At 40.6% G+C, this 16,767-nt stretch overlaps 1 protein-coding gene across 1 annotated transcript in view; it reads left to right on the forward strand.

Moving 5' to 3' along the window:
* The window catches only part of LOC122552959 (centromere protein J-like), a 129,525-nt gene that overhangs the window by 43,390 nt on the left and 69,368 nt on the right, over positions 1 to 16,767 (forward strand). The window lies entirely within an intron of this gene.

Genomic DNA, 16,767 nt, shown 5'->3' on the forward strand with positions numbered 1-16,767 from the left:
CCAGATTCGTGCGGGATTCCTCTCCCAAGGGTCCCCGGACCAGCCAGGTTCACAATCTCCATTAAATAAAAGTCCTTGTTAGGATGGCCAAAATATCTGTATTTATATAATTCAAGAAGGGCTGCCATATTTTATGGAATAATGTAGTCTTTTGGTGCACGATATTTGTTAGGAAGTCAAGTGGAATACATTCCATAATTAATCTGTGCCAGTTTGAAAGTCCAGGGGGGCCCTCAGCCACCCAGTTTACCAAAATATTTTTCCTTGCACAGAAAGAGAGAATAGAAAATAATTTCTTCCCGTGCATATCCAGGGAGGGTAAGTTCGAAAAGCCCAATAGGAAAGTTACAGGGTCCACTCTAATTTCCGTTCCTAAAATTTCTGTCAGGGCACTTGCTACTTTAGTCCAATATCTACTGATCTTGTGACAGGTCCATAGGCAATGTACAAGAGTGCCCACCTCTATTTTACATTTGGGACACATTGGAGATGCTCCTGCCTTAAATTTTGCTAATCAATCCGGTGCTATATGGGCCCTATGAAGTATCTTCAGCTGAATAGCCTGAGTTCTGTTGCAGATGGTGATTCTTCTGGCGTTTTCCCAAATGTCATTCCACGTTTCTAAAGAGATTTCTAGTCCCAAATCCTGATCCCATGTTTTAAGCAGATTGTCCATATCTCCCAATACTTCATCATGTAGTAAATGATAAATAGTACTGACGGAAGATACCCCCATTGGCCATAGCATTCTACATTCTCTATCTGATTTATAAAGACTATCTAATAACGCCCTCTTCTGTATGTAATCTCGAATTTGGAAGTATCGAAAGAGGTCTCCATTAGGTAATCCGAATTTCTGACACAGCTGTTCAAAAGACATCAGGACCCCTTCTTTAAATAGATCCCCTAAACAGGAGATACCCCTGGATCTCGAGTTTGAAAATGGTATCTGTAAACCCCGGTTGAAATCCCCATGCTCCCACTATCGGAGCATAGGGGGATGTTTTATGTGAGTTGCCCTCATTTTGTGGCATTATATTCCAAGCTTTAATTGTGTTTAGTATTATAGGGTTTTTACAGTGATCCGTAATGATTTTCCTCTTGTCTGAAAATAAAAGGTTAATAAGTGGGTATTTTACTTGAGAAGCCTCGATGTCCAACCAGATTGATTGCGGGCCTGACAAGACCTAATCAGCTATGTAACTGAATAGGGAACTTAACTGATATTTCCTGAAATCTGGGAAATCCAATCCTCCCCTTGCCTGTGGTAGCTGTAGCTTCTTCAGCTTAATGAGGGGCTGTCTATGATTCCAGATAAAGGAACCCAGCCAGCCATATAATTTACGTAGTGCCAGCCTCGGCAGCATCAGCGGAAGCATTCTCATAGGGTATAGGAGACAGGACAGGACATTCATTTTAATTAGTGCTATTCTGCCTAACCAGGAAATTGGAAGGTCTCCCCATCGCTGGAGGTCCTTCCTTATCCTTTCCAGTAAATGCACAAAGTTAGCCTTGTATAACTGACCAAATACTGGGGTAATAAAAATGCTTAAATATAAAAAACCCTCCAGGGATCACCGAAAGGGAAAGTGGGATCCGTCCAATAAATGGGATATACTTGTGAGGCCACCCATTGGCATGGCCTCCGATTTTGAGAGATTAATTTTGTAACCTGAAAATACACTAAATGTATTAATAACTTGGATTAAGTGAGGCACGGACATCAAAGGATTACTGAGAAATAGAAGATCATCTGCATATGGGTTAATTTTATGTTTACCTATACCAATCCTCGGGGCTGTTATATTAGGGTCAGCCGGTATAGCTTCTGCTATATTATTAGCGTAAATAGCAATGGCGAGAGAGGACATCCCTGATGGCAGCCCCTATCCGCACTGAAGCTATCCGAGCCTAATCCATTGGTAATCACAACTGCTTTGCGATCACTATACAGTGTTGAGACCCATTTGATAAACACCTTTCCAACGCCAACCCTTTCCAATGTGTAAAACAAATATGACCATTCAACCCTGTTGAATGCCTTTTCCGCGTCTAATGAGACTATAACTCCTGGTATCTTTCCCTGATGGCAGGCTTGGATCACATTCAAAACCTTCTAACATTATTGGATGATCTACGGCCCTTAATAAACCCCGTCTGATCCTCCTTTATGATATGTGGCAATACCCTTTCTAGCCTCAATGCTAACGTTTTAGAGAGGATTTTAAAATCTACACTTAGCAAGGATATTGGTCTGTATGACGCGCAATCTTCTGGGTCCTTTCCTTTTTTAAGGATAAGAGAGATATTTGCCTCTTTCAGTGAAGGCAGGAGACAGCCCTGACTGTATGATTAGTTATACATGTCCATAAGTGGACCAGCCAATATTCCTGTAAATTCTTTATAGACTTCAGCTTGAAAGCCATCTGGGCCAGGTGCCTTACCGCTCTGAAGTTGCCTGATTGCGTCAAGTACTTCTTGGATGGTTAGGGGACATTCAAGACCGATACCTGTTCTGGAGTTAGGTCCGGAAAGGTCAAGTTTTAAAAAAATGATTGCATCCTCCTAGTCCTGTCTTCACAATCCTGCGATTTATATAAATCAGAATAAAATTTTCTAAAGATTGCGTTAATCCTTTTATGATCATGAGTCAAAATACCCGTACTTTCCTTGATAGACGTGATAGTTTGAGGGGCCTTCTTTTTCTTTGCAAGAAATGCTTAGTATCTACCAAATTCATATAACCTTTGTTTTGCAAATAATATTTCCCTCTTAGCCGTTTGGGTAAGAATGGTGGTTAGAGCTGTCCTAAGGGCCTTAATCCTTTGCAATTTGATAATAGAAGGTCTGTCAGCATATGCTGTTTCAGCCGCTTTTAAGCGAGCTTCAAGCAGATGCTGTTGTTCTCCCTTTAATTTTTTCTGGGTCGCTGAGTATGAGATGATCAAACCTCGCGCGTAAGCTTTGATGGTCTCCCACATCATTGATGGGTTGCTAGCCGTACCTAAATTAATTTATAGAAAAGTTTTAAATTCTTGAGAGAAGTACTTTACAAATTTACTACCTTTCATTCAGGAAGGTGTCCATATGCCAATGCTGGGGGGGAATATCTCATTGTTCCTCGCCTTGATTTCCATATATACAGCAGCATGATCGGAAATTGCTATACTGCCTATTTTACAGATTGATATGGAATTTAAAAAAAATCAAGGGGGCAAAAAACATATCGATTCTGGTATGGGATTTATGTGGATTGGAGTAAAAAGAAAAATCTCTGCCCTGTGGATGGAGGCATCTCCATATATCTACTAGTCCTAATTCTTTGTTCAAATCCACCAATTGTCTAGATCTGGGCGATACTCCCGCAGTACTCTTGGGAATCCTGTCTATTTCCGGATCCATAATACAACTAAAGTCTCCCGTATAATTGTATGACGAGCACGAGAGCCATCAATTTTGAGAAGGCTTCCATTATAAATTTAAAAGGATGTGCCGGGGGACAATACAAATTTAAAATCCCATATTTCTTTCCATTTATAAGGGCTTTAATCAGAATATATCGTCCAGATTCGTCTTTTATCTGATTTAGGATTTTGAAAGGAAAATTCTTCCGAATAAGAACAACAACTCCCCTGCTTTTTGAGCTAAAAGAAGAAATAAAAGCCTGATCAAATCCACCCTGTCGTAATTTCAAGTGTTCTTTATCCAATAAGTGTGTTTCCTGTAGGAGAGCTATATCAACCCTTTTTTTCTTGAGGTTTGATAACATTTTCTTCCTTTTGACTGGTGAGTTACTCCCCTTGACATTCCAGGTGCACCACTTAACCGACTGATCAACCATGATCGTCCGGGCAAATCCGAGACCCCTTGGGAGGGGAAACCCTATCCAGAACATCCCGAGCATAGAGCATATAAAATTCACAAAAATAAAAGCTCTCTAATACACTCACAACAGTATAGTAAAAAACTATTTCTAAATTTCAAAAAATGTATTTAAATGGAGATTTTATCCCTTGTTCCCAGGGGGTGTCACTTCCTTTCCAAAAGTCCATCGTATCCTCTCCCAACCAGTGCCCCACCCTTGACCCAGGCGCTCCTCAATAGGATGAAGAAAATTCAAATATACTACAGAGCTAGAGTTAACAGTGAGCACCCTACCCCCACCCCCCACCCACACCAACACCTGGATATATTTGGTAATGTTAATACCATGTATAAACATATATAACTATAAAATTACAACCTCAACAAGTAATAATTAAATATAATAATACAAAATAACAAGGGAAAACCACCCCGCTCCTAGAGCCGGAGGTAAAATAGAATAAGGTAACCACCTCCCCCTACCAACATTAACTAGACCCCCGGCCTATATATAGAATAAAAAAACAGGGGGAGGGAGAAAATCGTTAAGTAGAGAACAAATAAATAAATCCCTCTCCCCACCCCCCAAGATAATATTAAACAGTAAGGTAAAAAAACAGGATTAATATATAAAAAAAAGGGAGGCGGGGTGTAAACCAGAGTGGGGGGAAAGCAAATCAACATCAATTATCTCTTACAATTTATCTAAGAGAGTCCAAAAATTCCTTGACCTTTTCCGGCGATCCGAAGTTATACACGGACCCTTCATGTTTAAAGCGTAGCGTTGCTGGGTAGTGCAAGGAGTACTGAATATTTAAGTCCCTTAAACACTTCTTCGCCTCATCAAACGCCTTCCTCTTTCGGACCAGAGCTGGGGAAAAGTCCTGGAATAACACGATCTTGGATCCTTTTACGATCATGGCCTGGGGATCTTTTCCAAGATTTCCGGAGGCTTCTAAGAGTATCTGCCTCTCCTTGTAACTCTGCAGCCGGAACAGGACCGGGCGGGGTCACGTATTGCAACCTGGTAGGCCCATTCCACCTTTACCTGGCCTGATCCAGCCTCCAGATTTAAAAGCTGTGGAAGCCACTGTTCAAGGAACACTAAGCTGGCCTTCCTCTTTCCGTTCGGGAAGGCCCAGCAAACGAATGTTTTTGACGACCTCAATTCTCGAGGTCGTCTGTGTGATTCTCTAAGGTCCAGACTCGCTGTTGGAGAGTCCGGACCCAATCCACGGCCGATTGTGCTGTAGTTTCGGAGGTCACAGCCTTTAGCTCCGCCTCTCCGACTCGCCGCTCAATTTCCTTGATGTCTCGGCCGTGCTTTTGCAGTGCGGCCAAGAGTGAGTCCCATCGGCTTCGGAATTCTTCAATAAAAGTGTCGATCTTCACTTCGACTTTGGAGATTATTTCCACGAGGCTCGTCACCGTAAGTAAGCTCCCGGGGCGGCTGCGGACGCCTCTGCTGCAGCTGGAGAGGGTGGGGGAGGGGTTCATGCCTGCTGAGAGCTGCGGGCTACCTTCCCTTTAGTCATTTTTACTGGAGATTAAATTGTTTAAATTCAGTACTAAACAATTAATTACATTAAGTAAAAACTATTTTAAATGATTTGGTGAGTGTGGTGGGGGTGAGTGACCCACTTTGCCCAAGTCTTGGGAGGAACACTGTAGACTCAGACTTGCTGGGTCACCGCCATCTTGGATCCCCACATGGTGATTTTAAGTCAGTGCAGTACTTGAGTTGTGGCAATTCTTGTGACAGTACTTGTGACAATTCCAAAGTCATATGCTATTAAAATCAACCAGACCAGACCAAACCAGAGCCCCTCAGAATATTTTAAGAAGGTGGCCAAGAACCTAACTTTTTCCTATTTTTATGGTAGATGTGAAGAGCGAGTTTCCAGAAGCAATGTGACTGATCAAACTATTCAACATTAAGCAAAACACAATTTATTTAAGAGCTACACATTATAGTTAATACTGTAGTTAAAATAAAAATAAAAGAAAGAGGAATTTAAAATAACTTTACAATTGGAAGACTTAACTGAATAATAAATACAGTACCTATACTAATTAACAATTCTGGTTAATCCAAGGTGTAAAAAATTGTGGCTGTCTTGGGTAAAATTTGTAAATAGTCTTAGATGGGGCACTGGAAGTGTACTAGCTCATAATTTATTGCCACTGACCTTGGTTCAGTTTTCCTATCATGGCCTGAACGCTGCACAACTTTCCATCTGGGAAAATTGGCGATAGGGTAGAATGAATGGCTACCCAACTGCAAACTGACTGGATCAGTTATGAGGCCTTTAAAGCCAAATACCACATGTTTAACCCTTTAAATTTTTGCAGTGATAACCCTTATATAAGACTGTGGTTATATTGTATTGAATATTAGACATGACACTACTTGAGCAATGATATCCAAGCAAAACAGAATGACCATTATGCTTGAGGAGAAAATCAATGTTCACATAACTACTCCCTGAGACCCCATCTTGTCAACCAATATGCATAATACCTTCATAATGTCTGTTGTTATGGTCTCAGTTGATGGTAATTTTAGACAAGTCAGATTCCAGAACAAAACCTGGCTTGGGCGATTTTTTTTAAATCGGTTAATCTGATGGTTAATCAATGAAACATATTCACATTTGGCTGCAGATGTTCAATAGTAGCAGATTAAAAGTTTATTACATAAAAACAGTATAGATCAAATATATTGATACAGAAGACAGTTTAGAATATTTCAACACAAGTGGCTAAACAAATCTCAGCACTAAAATGAAAACAAATTAACATAAATGTTGGAAATCTGACTTAAAATATAAAATGTTTTGGATAAGGTTCATATTGGACTTGCTAAGTTGCTTCAGCATTTTTAATTTTTAAACTAAGTTTCAACCTCTTTCTCAAACTATCTGTTGTAGAAATTCAAGTTCAGAGAAATTATACTCCTAGCTCAATTCTTTAAATTTATACTTAACTGACTTCTTTCAAGTTCTATCAATATATCACATCTTATAATCTTTAATTCTGCTTCTCTACATGTTATTTGACCACGTCACAGTGTGGCTCAAATAAGGCACCTTTGCTTTGGCAAATTCACTTCTAGCCAAATGTATGACTAAATTAACTCCTTGTAATTGATCAAATAGTTAATTCAAGTTGTGTAAATATTCTTCCTAGGTTTAGCTGAAAATAACCAAGTCATCAAGTGTGTACAATACAGTTAAACAGTCCTTTATTACTTTCTTGGTTACTCATTGGCAGGTTACTGGTATAATCTTCATTCCAAATGGCATGACTTTACATTGTTAAAGTCTTTCAGGTGTTTTAAAGTCTGATGTTTCTTGGCTCGACCAATCAATAGAACTCGATGCTAACCTTTTAGCAAGTCAGATTTGGTGATGAATTGTGCATGTTCAATGCTGTCTTTTAGTCATGGAATAAGATAACAGTCTGCTTTTGATACTGCATTGACTTTGTGATAATCAGTCCAAAATCTTTGTTATCCATCTAGTTTCAGCATCTTCATTACAGGGGAGTTCCAGCTACCAAGGGTGGAATCTTCACAGCCCCTGAATAATATAGGCATTGGTGAGAAAAGTTGGGAGAATAAAGTGTGATGTCCAGCAAATAACTTCCCAATGAGAGCAATAAATCCCATTGTCAGCTGTGAGATGATATTCTTGCCAATGAGTGATGAGAGGCCTATTTGGATGCATAAGCAAGTATTCACATGCACTTATATCCTCATTATTGCACTCTCTTGTCTCGTTGATACGCAGTTTCCTATTCTTGTACTCATCACATAGAAACTAGACAATGCCAAATCTTCATAGGTAAGTCAGAGTAGTAACCTGGCAACTCAAACTTGCTGCATGCTTCTTCAGACCTCCATCAGTCATAAATATCCCAGAGCATGATTCATGGACTGCAACCCAATGCATCCCAAGGAAAGCAGAATCTAAAGCTTCCCATTGGTAAAGCTAGGTACCAATTACTCTCTGTCCCACAATGTCCAGGGCAAATGAAATGGATCCTACAGAGCAATAATTGACCAGATGCATAGCTGATATTTAAAGATTAAGCCAATACAAGGAATCCTGAGATGTCACAGCAGCGGCTAGTACATTTGCCTACATTGAGTAGAGAATATGATGAGTGGAGTGCCATAGGGGATTGGTGTATAGATGATGAGGTAGGTTTGGGAAGATAGCATGACAAAAGTTTCCAGAGATTAATGAGAGAAACCCTAAATGAAACTAAGCTAATTTATAGTAGGCTCCAATCCCATAAATGTTTGCTCATATTATTGTTCATCATGAGCGTAATTTCTTCCCTCACTTTAGGTAACTCATCTGGATTAAGTCCATAAAGGGTTTTAAGTAACATATTCCCTCATTAACGTCATGTATATCTAAAGATATTTTTCCTGGCCTATTCAGACAAATTCATTTGAATCTCAATAGCATTTATAAAATTATATGAACTTACCTCGGGTGTTCAGTGTTCTCCATTTTGCCAGCAGCAGTAGCAGTGGGGGGAGTGACAGCGAGGACAAGGAGCCTGCCGACAAGGTAAATTAAAAATTATATAAACTTACCTCGGGTGTTCAGCAGTGTCCATTTTGCCAGTAACAGTAGCAGTAGGAGGAGCAACAGTGAGGACTTGCTGGAAGGTACATTTAAAATTATATAAACCTATCTCGTGAATAGGCAGAGTGCACACTGAGCAGGAGCGGACACGGGACTGCTAAGTAAAGTAACATATTTGAGTCATTGCATTACCTGAAACACTACTTAGGTAGTGTCTCCCACCCATCCTCCTCCTTCAACCAAAACAAAAGGTTCTGTCCGCCGGATTGGTAAGGTAACTAGTTATTTTTTATTCTTTAGTTTTCTTCAGTCTCTTTGGGAACTTAGACCACTGAGGATGGTGGTTAGGGCAGTTGAAAGTTCCTCCTTAGGAATGTGGTGGGGTAAGGGTCACCACTAGTGTCCCTGCTGACTGCATCTGTGGGAAGTGCACCCAACTCCAGCTCCTCGAAAACCACATTAGGGAACTGCAGCTGAAGCTGGAGCTGGATGAACTTCGGATCATTCGGGAGGTGGAGGGGTTATTGAATGGAGTTACAGGAAGGTAGTCACACCTTAGGTACAAGAAAAAGGCAGATGGGTTACTGTCAGGGGATGGAACAGGAACCGGTAGGTAGTGCAGGGAACCCCTGTGGCTGTTCCCCTCAATCCTGGATCCTGTTGGGGGGCGATTTACCTGCGGTAAGCCATGGGCTACAGGTCTCTGGTAGAAAGTCTGTCCCTGTTGTTCAGAAAGGAAGTGGGAAGATGAGCAGAACATTACTCATTGGGGACTCCATAGTTAGGGGGACAGATAGGAAATTCTCTGGGAATGAGAGAGACTTGCGGTTGATGTATTGCCTCCAAGGTGCCAGGGGTCTTGAAGTCTCGGATCATGTTTTCGGAATCCATGAGGTGAAGGGGGAGCAGCCCCAAGTTGTGGTCCACATAGATACTAATGACATAGGAAAAGGGATGGATTCGTACATGGAACTGTGATGTTGTTGCCATTACGGAGTCTTGGATATCACAGGGGCAGAAATGATTCTTGGATGTTCCAGGGTTTAGATGGTTCAAAAGGATTAGGTTGGGAGGTAAAAGAGGTGGGGGAATGGCATTGCTAATCAGAGATAGTATCACAGCTGCAGAAAGGGAGATTGTCGAGGAGGATTTGTCTACAGAGGCAGTATGGGTGGAAGTCAGAAACAGGTAAGGAGCAGTCATTTTATTGGACATTTTTGACAGATCCTCCAATAGCAACAGAGACATGGAGAAGCAGATTAGGAGTCAAATTTTGGAAAGGTGCAGAATTAACAGGGTTGTTATCATGGTTGACTTTAATTACCCTAATATTGATTGGAACCTCCTTAGTTCAAATAGTTTGGATGGGTCAATTTTTGTCAGCTGTGTCCAGGAAGCGTTCCTGACTCACTATGTAGATAGGCTGATTAGAGGGGAGGCCATATTGGATTTAGTGCTTGGCAACGAACCATACCAGGTGTCCAATCTCTCGGTGGGAGAGCATTTTGGTGATAATGATCAAACTCACTGACCTTCTATGTACTCATGGAGAAGGATAGGAGCAGATGGTATGAGAAAGTATTTAATTGGGGGAGGCAGAATTACAATGCTATTAGGCAGGAACTAGGGTGCCTAATTTGGGAACAGATGTTCTCAAGGAAATGCACGACAGAAATGTGGAGGTTTTTTATGGAGCTCTTCCTGATAGTGCTGGACAGGTTTGTCCTACTGAGGCAAGGGAGGGATGGGAGATTGAAAGAACCATGGGTGACAAGGGATTTGGAAAATCTCTCTAGTCAAGAGGAAGAAGGATGCTTATTAAGGTTGAGGAGGCAAGGATCTGACAGGGCTCTAGAGGGTTACAAGGTACCCAGGAAGGAATTGAAGAATGGACTTACGGGATTTAGAAGGGGGCATGACAAAGCTTTAGCGGGTAGGACTAAGGAAAACCCTAAGGCATTGTACACTTATGTGAGGAATAAAAGCTGGCCAAAGTGAGGGTAAGGCCGATCAGTGATAGTGGAGAGAGCTCGTGCCTGGAGTCAGAGGAGGTAGGAGAGGTCCTTAATGAATATTTTGTTTCAGTATTTACTATTGAGAGGCTCTTGTCGTTTGTGAGGACAGTGTGAAACAGACTGATATGTAACAGATTGATGTTAATAAAGAGGATGTGCTGACAATGTTGAAAAACATAAGGAAAGATAAGTGCCCTGGGCCAGCCGGTATATACCCAGGTTACTACAGGAAGCAAGAGAAGAGATTGCTGCACCTTTGGTGATGATCTTTGTGTCCTCACTGTCCACTGGAGTAGTTCCAGATGATTGAAGGGTGACAAATACTATTCCCTTTTTCAAGAAGGGGAAGAGGGATAATCCTGGGAGCTACAGACCATCAATGTTACATCTGTGGTGTGCAAATTGTTGGAGAGGATTTTGAGAGACAGGATTTATGATTATTTTGAAAACCATAGTTTGATTTGAGATAGCCAGTATGGTTTTGTGAGGGACAGGTCATGCCTCACAAACCTTATTGAATTCTTTGAGGATGTGACAAAACACGTTGATGAAGGTAGAGCAGTCGATGTGGCATACATGGATTTTAGCAAGGCATTTGATAAGGTTCCCCATTGTAGGATCATTCAGAAAGTAAGGAGGCATGGGATACAGGGAAATGTGTTTGTCTGGATACAGAATTGGCTGGCCCATAGAAGACTGAGGGTGGTTGTAGATGGAAGATAGATTGAGCTTGATGACGAGTGGTGTTCCACAGGGATCGGTTCTGGGACCTCTCGTCTTTGTGATTTTTATAAATGACTTGGATGAGGAAGTGGAAGGGTGGGTTAGTAAGTTTACCAATGACACATAGGTTGGTAAAGTGGTGGATAGTGGAGGGCTATTGTAGATTGCAATGGTACATTGACAGGATGAAGAACTGGGCTGAGAAGTGGGAGATGAGTTCAACCTGGAAAAGTGCGAAGTGATTCATTTTGGAAGATTGAATTTGAATGCAGAATGCAGGGTTAAAGGCAGGATTTTTGGCAGTATGGAGGAACAGAGGAATCTTGGGGTCTATGTCCATAGATCCCTTAAAATTGCCATCCAAGTTGATAGAGTTATTAAGAAGGTGTATAATGTGTTCATGATTTGGAGATATAGTGTGTTGGCTTTCATTAGCAGGGGGCTTGAGTTTAAGAGTCATGAGGTCATGCTGCAGCTCTATAGAACCCTGGTTCGACCACACTTGGAATATTGTGTTCAGTTCTGGTTGCCTCATTATAGTAAGTATGTGGAAGCTTTAGAGAGGGTGTAGAGGAGATTTGCTAGTATGCTGCCTGGACTGGAGGGCATGTCTTATGATGTAAGCTTGAGGGAGCTCGGGCTTTTCTCATTGGAACGAAGAAGAATGAGAGATGACTTGATAGAGGTGTACAAATTGTTAAGAGGCATAGTTAAAGTGAATAGCCAGAAACTTTTTCCCAGGGTGGAAATGGCTATCACGAGGGGGCATAATTTTAAGGTGATTGGAGGAAGGTTTAGGGGAGATGTCAAAGGTAGCGTCTTTACACAGTGCGTGGAACACACTGCCAACGATGGTCGTAGAGTCAGATACATTAGGGACATTTAAGAGACTCATGGATAGGCACATGGAAGATGTGTATGTAGGTTAGTTTGATCTTAGAATATGATAAAAGTTCGGCACAACATCAAGGGCCGAAGGGCCTGTACTGAGCTGTACTGTTCTATATTTGATCAATAGGAGAATCAAAGGTTATGGAGAAAAGGCAAGAAAGTGGACATGAAGTGTATTGGATCAGCAACGATCCTATTGAACAGGGTTCAAGGGACTGAATAGCCTACTCCTGTTCCTATTCCTTAGGATCTTATAACTAAGTCGTGGGCCCGGGAGAGTGGTGTAAATTAAGGAGTTGAAAACTAAATAAAAATGCTAAGTGGAAACATGTGTAGGCTTAAACCTGTTGGGGTTTACAGGGAATGCAAAGAAGAAGGGAACAGCAGGTTTGGTAGTCACCTAGATTAACAGGCTGAGTCTATGACTCCCTCTGTGAAAGCTACCTATGTTGCCTTCCATCATCATCCAAATCCTAAATATGCAGTGGAAATGAAAAGTGGCTGCCATCACATCCAAAGTGGGTGAAGTAAGTGTTTTTTTTCTCTCTCTGTCTAAAGGAGTCAACTCCACTTGTGAGCAATCTGAGGCCCTTCAAGGCGAAATTGCATTAATCAAGCGCTCACATAGTACAGGTTAAAGACATCTGTAATCACAGAATTCTGCATGTGAACAGGCATGATCTATTATGTTGAAAACAAGTCCTGGCCACAAGCAGTCTTAACCATATCATTGCTCATTAAAAAATGATCACCGTCATCTCTGTCATGCAGAAGTAGTCAAAGGCAACTTATAAAGTTTCATCTCGGTGCCACATTTCATGAAGACAGTCCAGTTTCTCATAGGCTGCACAAGAGCACAGAGGTGCTATCTTCCTATACTGAACTGTATCTACTTTCTTTTTCGCAATACTGTCTTTCTCGAGTGACGGGTGGGGGAGATAACATAGATAAACCTATCAGACTTACAATATCCTATGTATTTCTGCTGCATAGGATGGAATAAGGTTTATTATGTCAAAAGCCTATGTAGAGGCATCATACAGTCCTCCAAGTCCCACTATATTGAGAGAATAGTCATTAACATGTATTGCAGCTGCTGGCTGATCACATAAATAAGGAATTTTATAGTTTCTGATTTCCTTGTCATTACTGATATTAAATGGTGTTATAATTGCTTGTGGCTGTTGGATAGCAAAGGTGCAAAGAAATGGAGGAGGATCAAATGCACCAGCAAGCCCAGGACCAGTAGCAACCACCAATGTTGCCAAATAGCCTGCACAAAAAAAAATCACAGTTGAAGGGTCCCTAAGGAGGCTGAGGCAGTACAGAAGGCCAAGAGTCTTTTGTCCTCAATGCTATTTCCTCTAGATGAGCGAGGCTTATTGCTGTCAGCAAATTACAATGTCCTGGGGCACCATCACAGAACTATGTCATCTGCTGGAGCAGGACTTACAATCTGAAAGGATAGGTGGTCTTACTATCCCAGTGAGTGTCAAGATGACAGCTGTACAACTCATCTGTGATCATGGGTGGCATGGGCTGTACAACTCATCTGTGATCATGGGTGGCACAGTGGGATAGCACTGCTGCCTCACAGCGCCAGAGACCCGGGTTCAATTCCCGCCTCAGGCAACTGTCTCTGTGGAGTTTGCATGTTCTCCCCGTGTTTGCGTGGGTTTCTTCCGGGTGCTCCGATTTCCTCCCACATTCCAAAAATGTGCAGGTTAGGTGAATAGGCCATGCTAAATTGCCCGTAGTGTTAGGTGAAGGGGCAAATGTATGGAAGTGAGTCTGGGTTGCTCTTCGGAGGGTCGGTGTGGACTTGTTGGGCTGAAGGACCTGTTTCCACACTGTAAGTAATCTAATCTAATCAGTATCTCATCTTAGACATCTGCGCCTGGTACCCTGGAGTCTGCCATTATACCTTTATCCTTGAGAATATCCATGTTCCTGCTTCATTTCAAGGGCCAGGTGTCTTTACAAGGATGTTTACTGGTAGCCAAGGGCCATTGTAGAGCAGCTGTTAGACTTCTCGACAATGAGATTTCAATGATTGGATTTGTCTGGGGGCCTTGCTGTGTGCTCCAGACAAAATGTGTCGAACAATCCATGCATGCTGTGCTCCACATGTGATGGATGCTGTGCTGGGAGAGTGTCAGACGTCTTCCAAGAAGCAAGATGAGGACTGTCAACTGGAGGAACATTCACCATGGTAGAATGGTGCAGCATTGAACACAACAAGTAGACAGGACTTAATTGACACCCGGTTCTAATAGATCTGAATTGGGTGGAGTCATCTGTCATTGATTGCATATTTGTTGGTGCTCAAAAAGAAAACAACCTGTTTAGATCCAGAAGTAAATGCAGCATTTTGTTTGGCTTTCTTAACTTTTATTAATCAGCAGGAAAAGTGAATGTTTACAGCTATTTGAGAGCGTTTTAATATGTAACAGTCCCATATTGGGCAATGATTAATGTCATGCTACACTGGGCATTAGAGAAAGACTAGTGGCACTAAGTAGCCACAGCAGCTTCATTTTTGCAATTCCAACTACAATGTCAATATGTCATACAAGTGATGATTTAAAGTGTCAATATATTTACAAATGTGAGATTCTATTTACGATGCAGTGTTACTTGTGCCAATTATTTGCCCTAGAACCTTCCATTTCTTTTATTTCCTTCCCATTTAATGGAGCATATGGTAGTAAGATTAGTATCATAGAGACATGGTGCGTACTTAATGAGGTGAGCAGCAGAGAGTTAACACTTGAGCTCACAGAGAGAAACCCTCCATGAAATTGATACTGCCGAATTTTGGGAAACTTCAGTCCCATTTCTCCAGCAATAAAATTTCACGGTTTTTTTGTCAGCTCTAATTTTCATTGTTTGTTGTTGACTCTACAAATTCTTTTTGATGAACATGCATACTTTGGTTAGTTGTTTTTCTGAAAATCAAAATATAGCTTGGAAACATAGTCTTGTCTTTATCGATTTTTCTTTGATTAATTTAAGGGGTCCACTTATCACATGTTCAAAAAGGATTTAATCCTGTACACTTAGTTGGAGCTTCCCTATAACAAACAGTAACAATGGAATTCCTTTATCCCAGTCATTAGGATATACCTAAGAATAAGGTCCAAACACTTTCAAGTTTGATGACATTTTTCCAATACTGTTTGAGGTTGTGAGTGATAAGTTGAAGGTATAAATTGTTTTATTATCAAAGTGTTCATTTCTTTTAATATTTGTGACATAAAATCTGAACTTTGATATGATTGTCTTTCTTTGGTTAATCTACAACTTGGAAACAATGAACTATTTTCTCCATTATCATAATTTTCTCCAAAGGCACTGCTTTAGGAATTCCTGTCAACACATTGATAATTGTTAAATGATACTGATTCCCACTCTAGTTTTAGATAGGGTCCTAAGAAAACCCTACTAAATTATTCTGTGAAAGATGCTATCAGAATTAGAAGTATTAGTTTAATTGATGGTTGGAGTTTTCTCACTGGCTGACAGGTATGATATACCTGGCAAACATTGACTACTTCCTTATGCAAACTTGGTCCATCAAAATGTTTTAGTATTTTAGTTTCTATTTTCTTAATTCACAAAATGATTAGCTATTGAAATTTTGTAAGCAACTTGTGATATTTCATGAAAGTACTTAAATGGAGCTACCACCTGTTGAACTGCTCCTCATTCCTCGTTGGCTGGTATTTCCTCATTCTTTCTCTTTCAAATATAACACTCATTTTTTGATTCTGCTTAAATTTCTGAGTAGGTCATTTGATAAAGTGCTTTCAGTTCAATAGTTATTACATTTCTATTGAAGAATATGGTGAAACATGTGAGTCTCATTCCCTTTTCGTTCATTCTTTTTATTAAAGTTTCAATAATTATGCCTGATAACTGAATTTCCAAATCATCTTTTTCACAGACCTCCTCCTGTTTATGCCCAGGTCTATGGGCCTGAGATCTAGTCACAAAACATATGGGAAACAATACAGGACATTCTCCCTTTTACATAAGTTTTTCTTTCATGTCCTATGGTTGTTCTACCACTTTTGAAAAATGGTTTTAAATGAGCATTTCCAAAGATAAAAATCAATTCTTTCAAAAGGGATTTGTTTCATTACATGAATTACAACTTCTCCACCTACTAAGACACATTTCAATCCGACTTTATTTGACTGGTTTGTAATGTGTATGTATACTGCAAATAAATATTTTCTCCTTCCCGTTAACCATTGTGGAAGACAAAGACATCAGCCAGCATCAGTGACTGACTTGTTCCAGTCTCGAGCTCTACTGATTGAAGATTAAGGAAAAAATTTCCCTTTGAAATAAAATATACAGAAACTCTTCTGATTCTTTTTACCATTGGTTGAGGAAGAATTTTCTTTCTTGTCCTGAGTCATCTTCCCTTAGTCGTCCCGAAGGAAACATTTCTTTGCAAACTTCAACTGCAGTTTTAATACCCATTTCCTTTCCCCCAGTGCCACTTTAAGGATTTTTAGGTGTTTCAACTACTGCTGTTATCTCCCATTTAAATTCCAACAATTAGTTTTGCTATGTCCAATTTTATTGTAGTGGAAGCATGTTATTTCCTTTATTACTTTGGACTGTTGTTTGTTCTATAAAGCTATTATCTCTTCCGTCCACAG

Source organism: Chiloscyllium plagiosum, chromosome 9, assembly GCF_004010195.1.
Source record: "Chiloscyllium plagiosum isolate BGI_BamShark_2017 chromosome 9, ASM401019v2, whole genome shotgun sequence".
Classification (NCBI taxonomy): Eukaryota; Metazoa; Chordata; class Chondrichthyes; order Orectolobiformes; family Hemiscylliidae; genus Chiloscyllium; species Chiloscyllium plagiosum.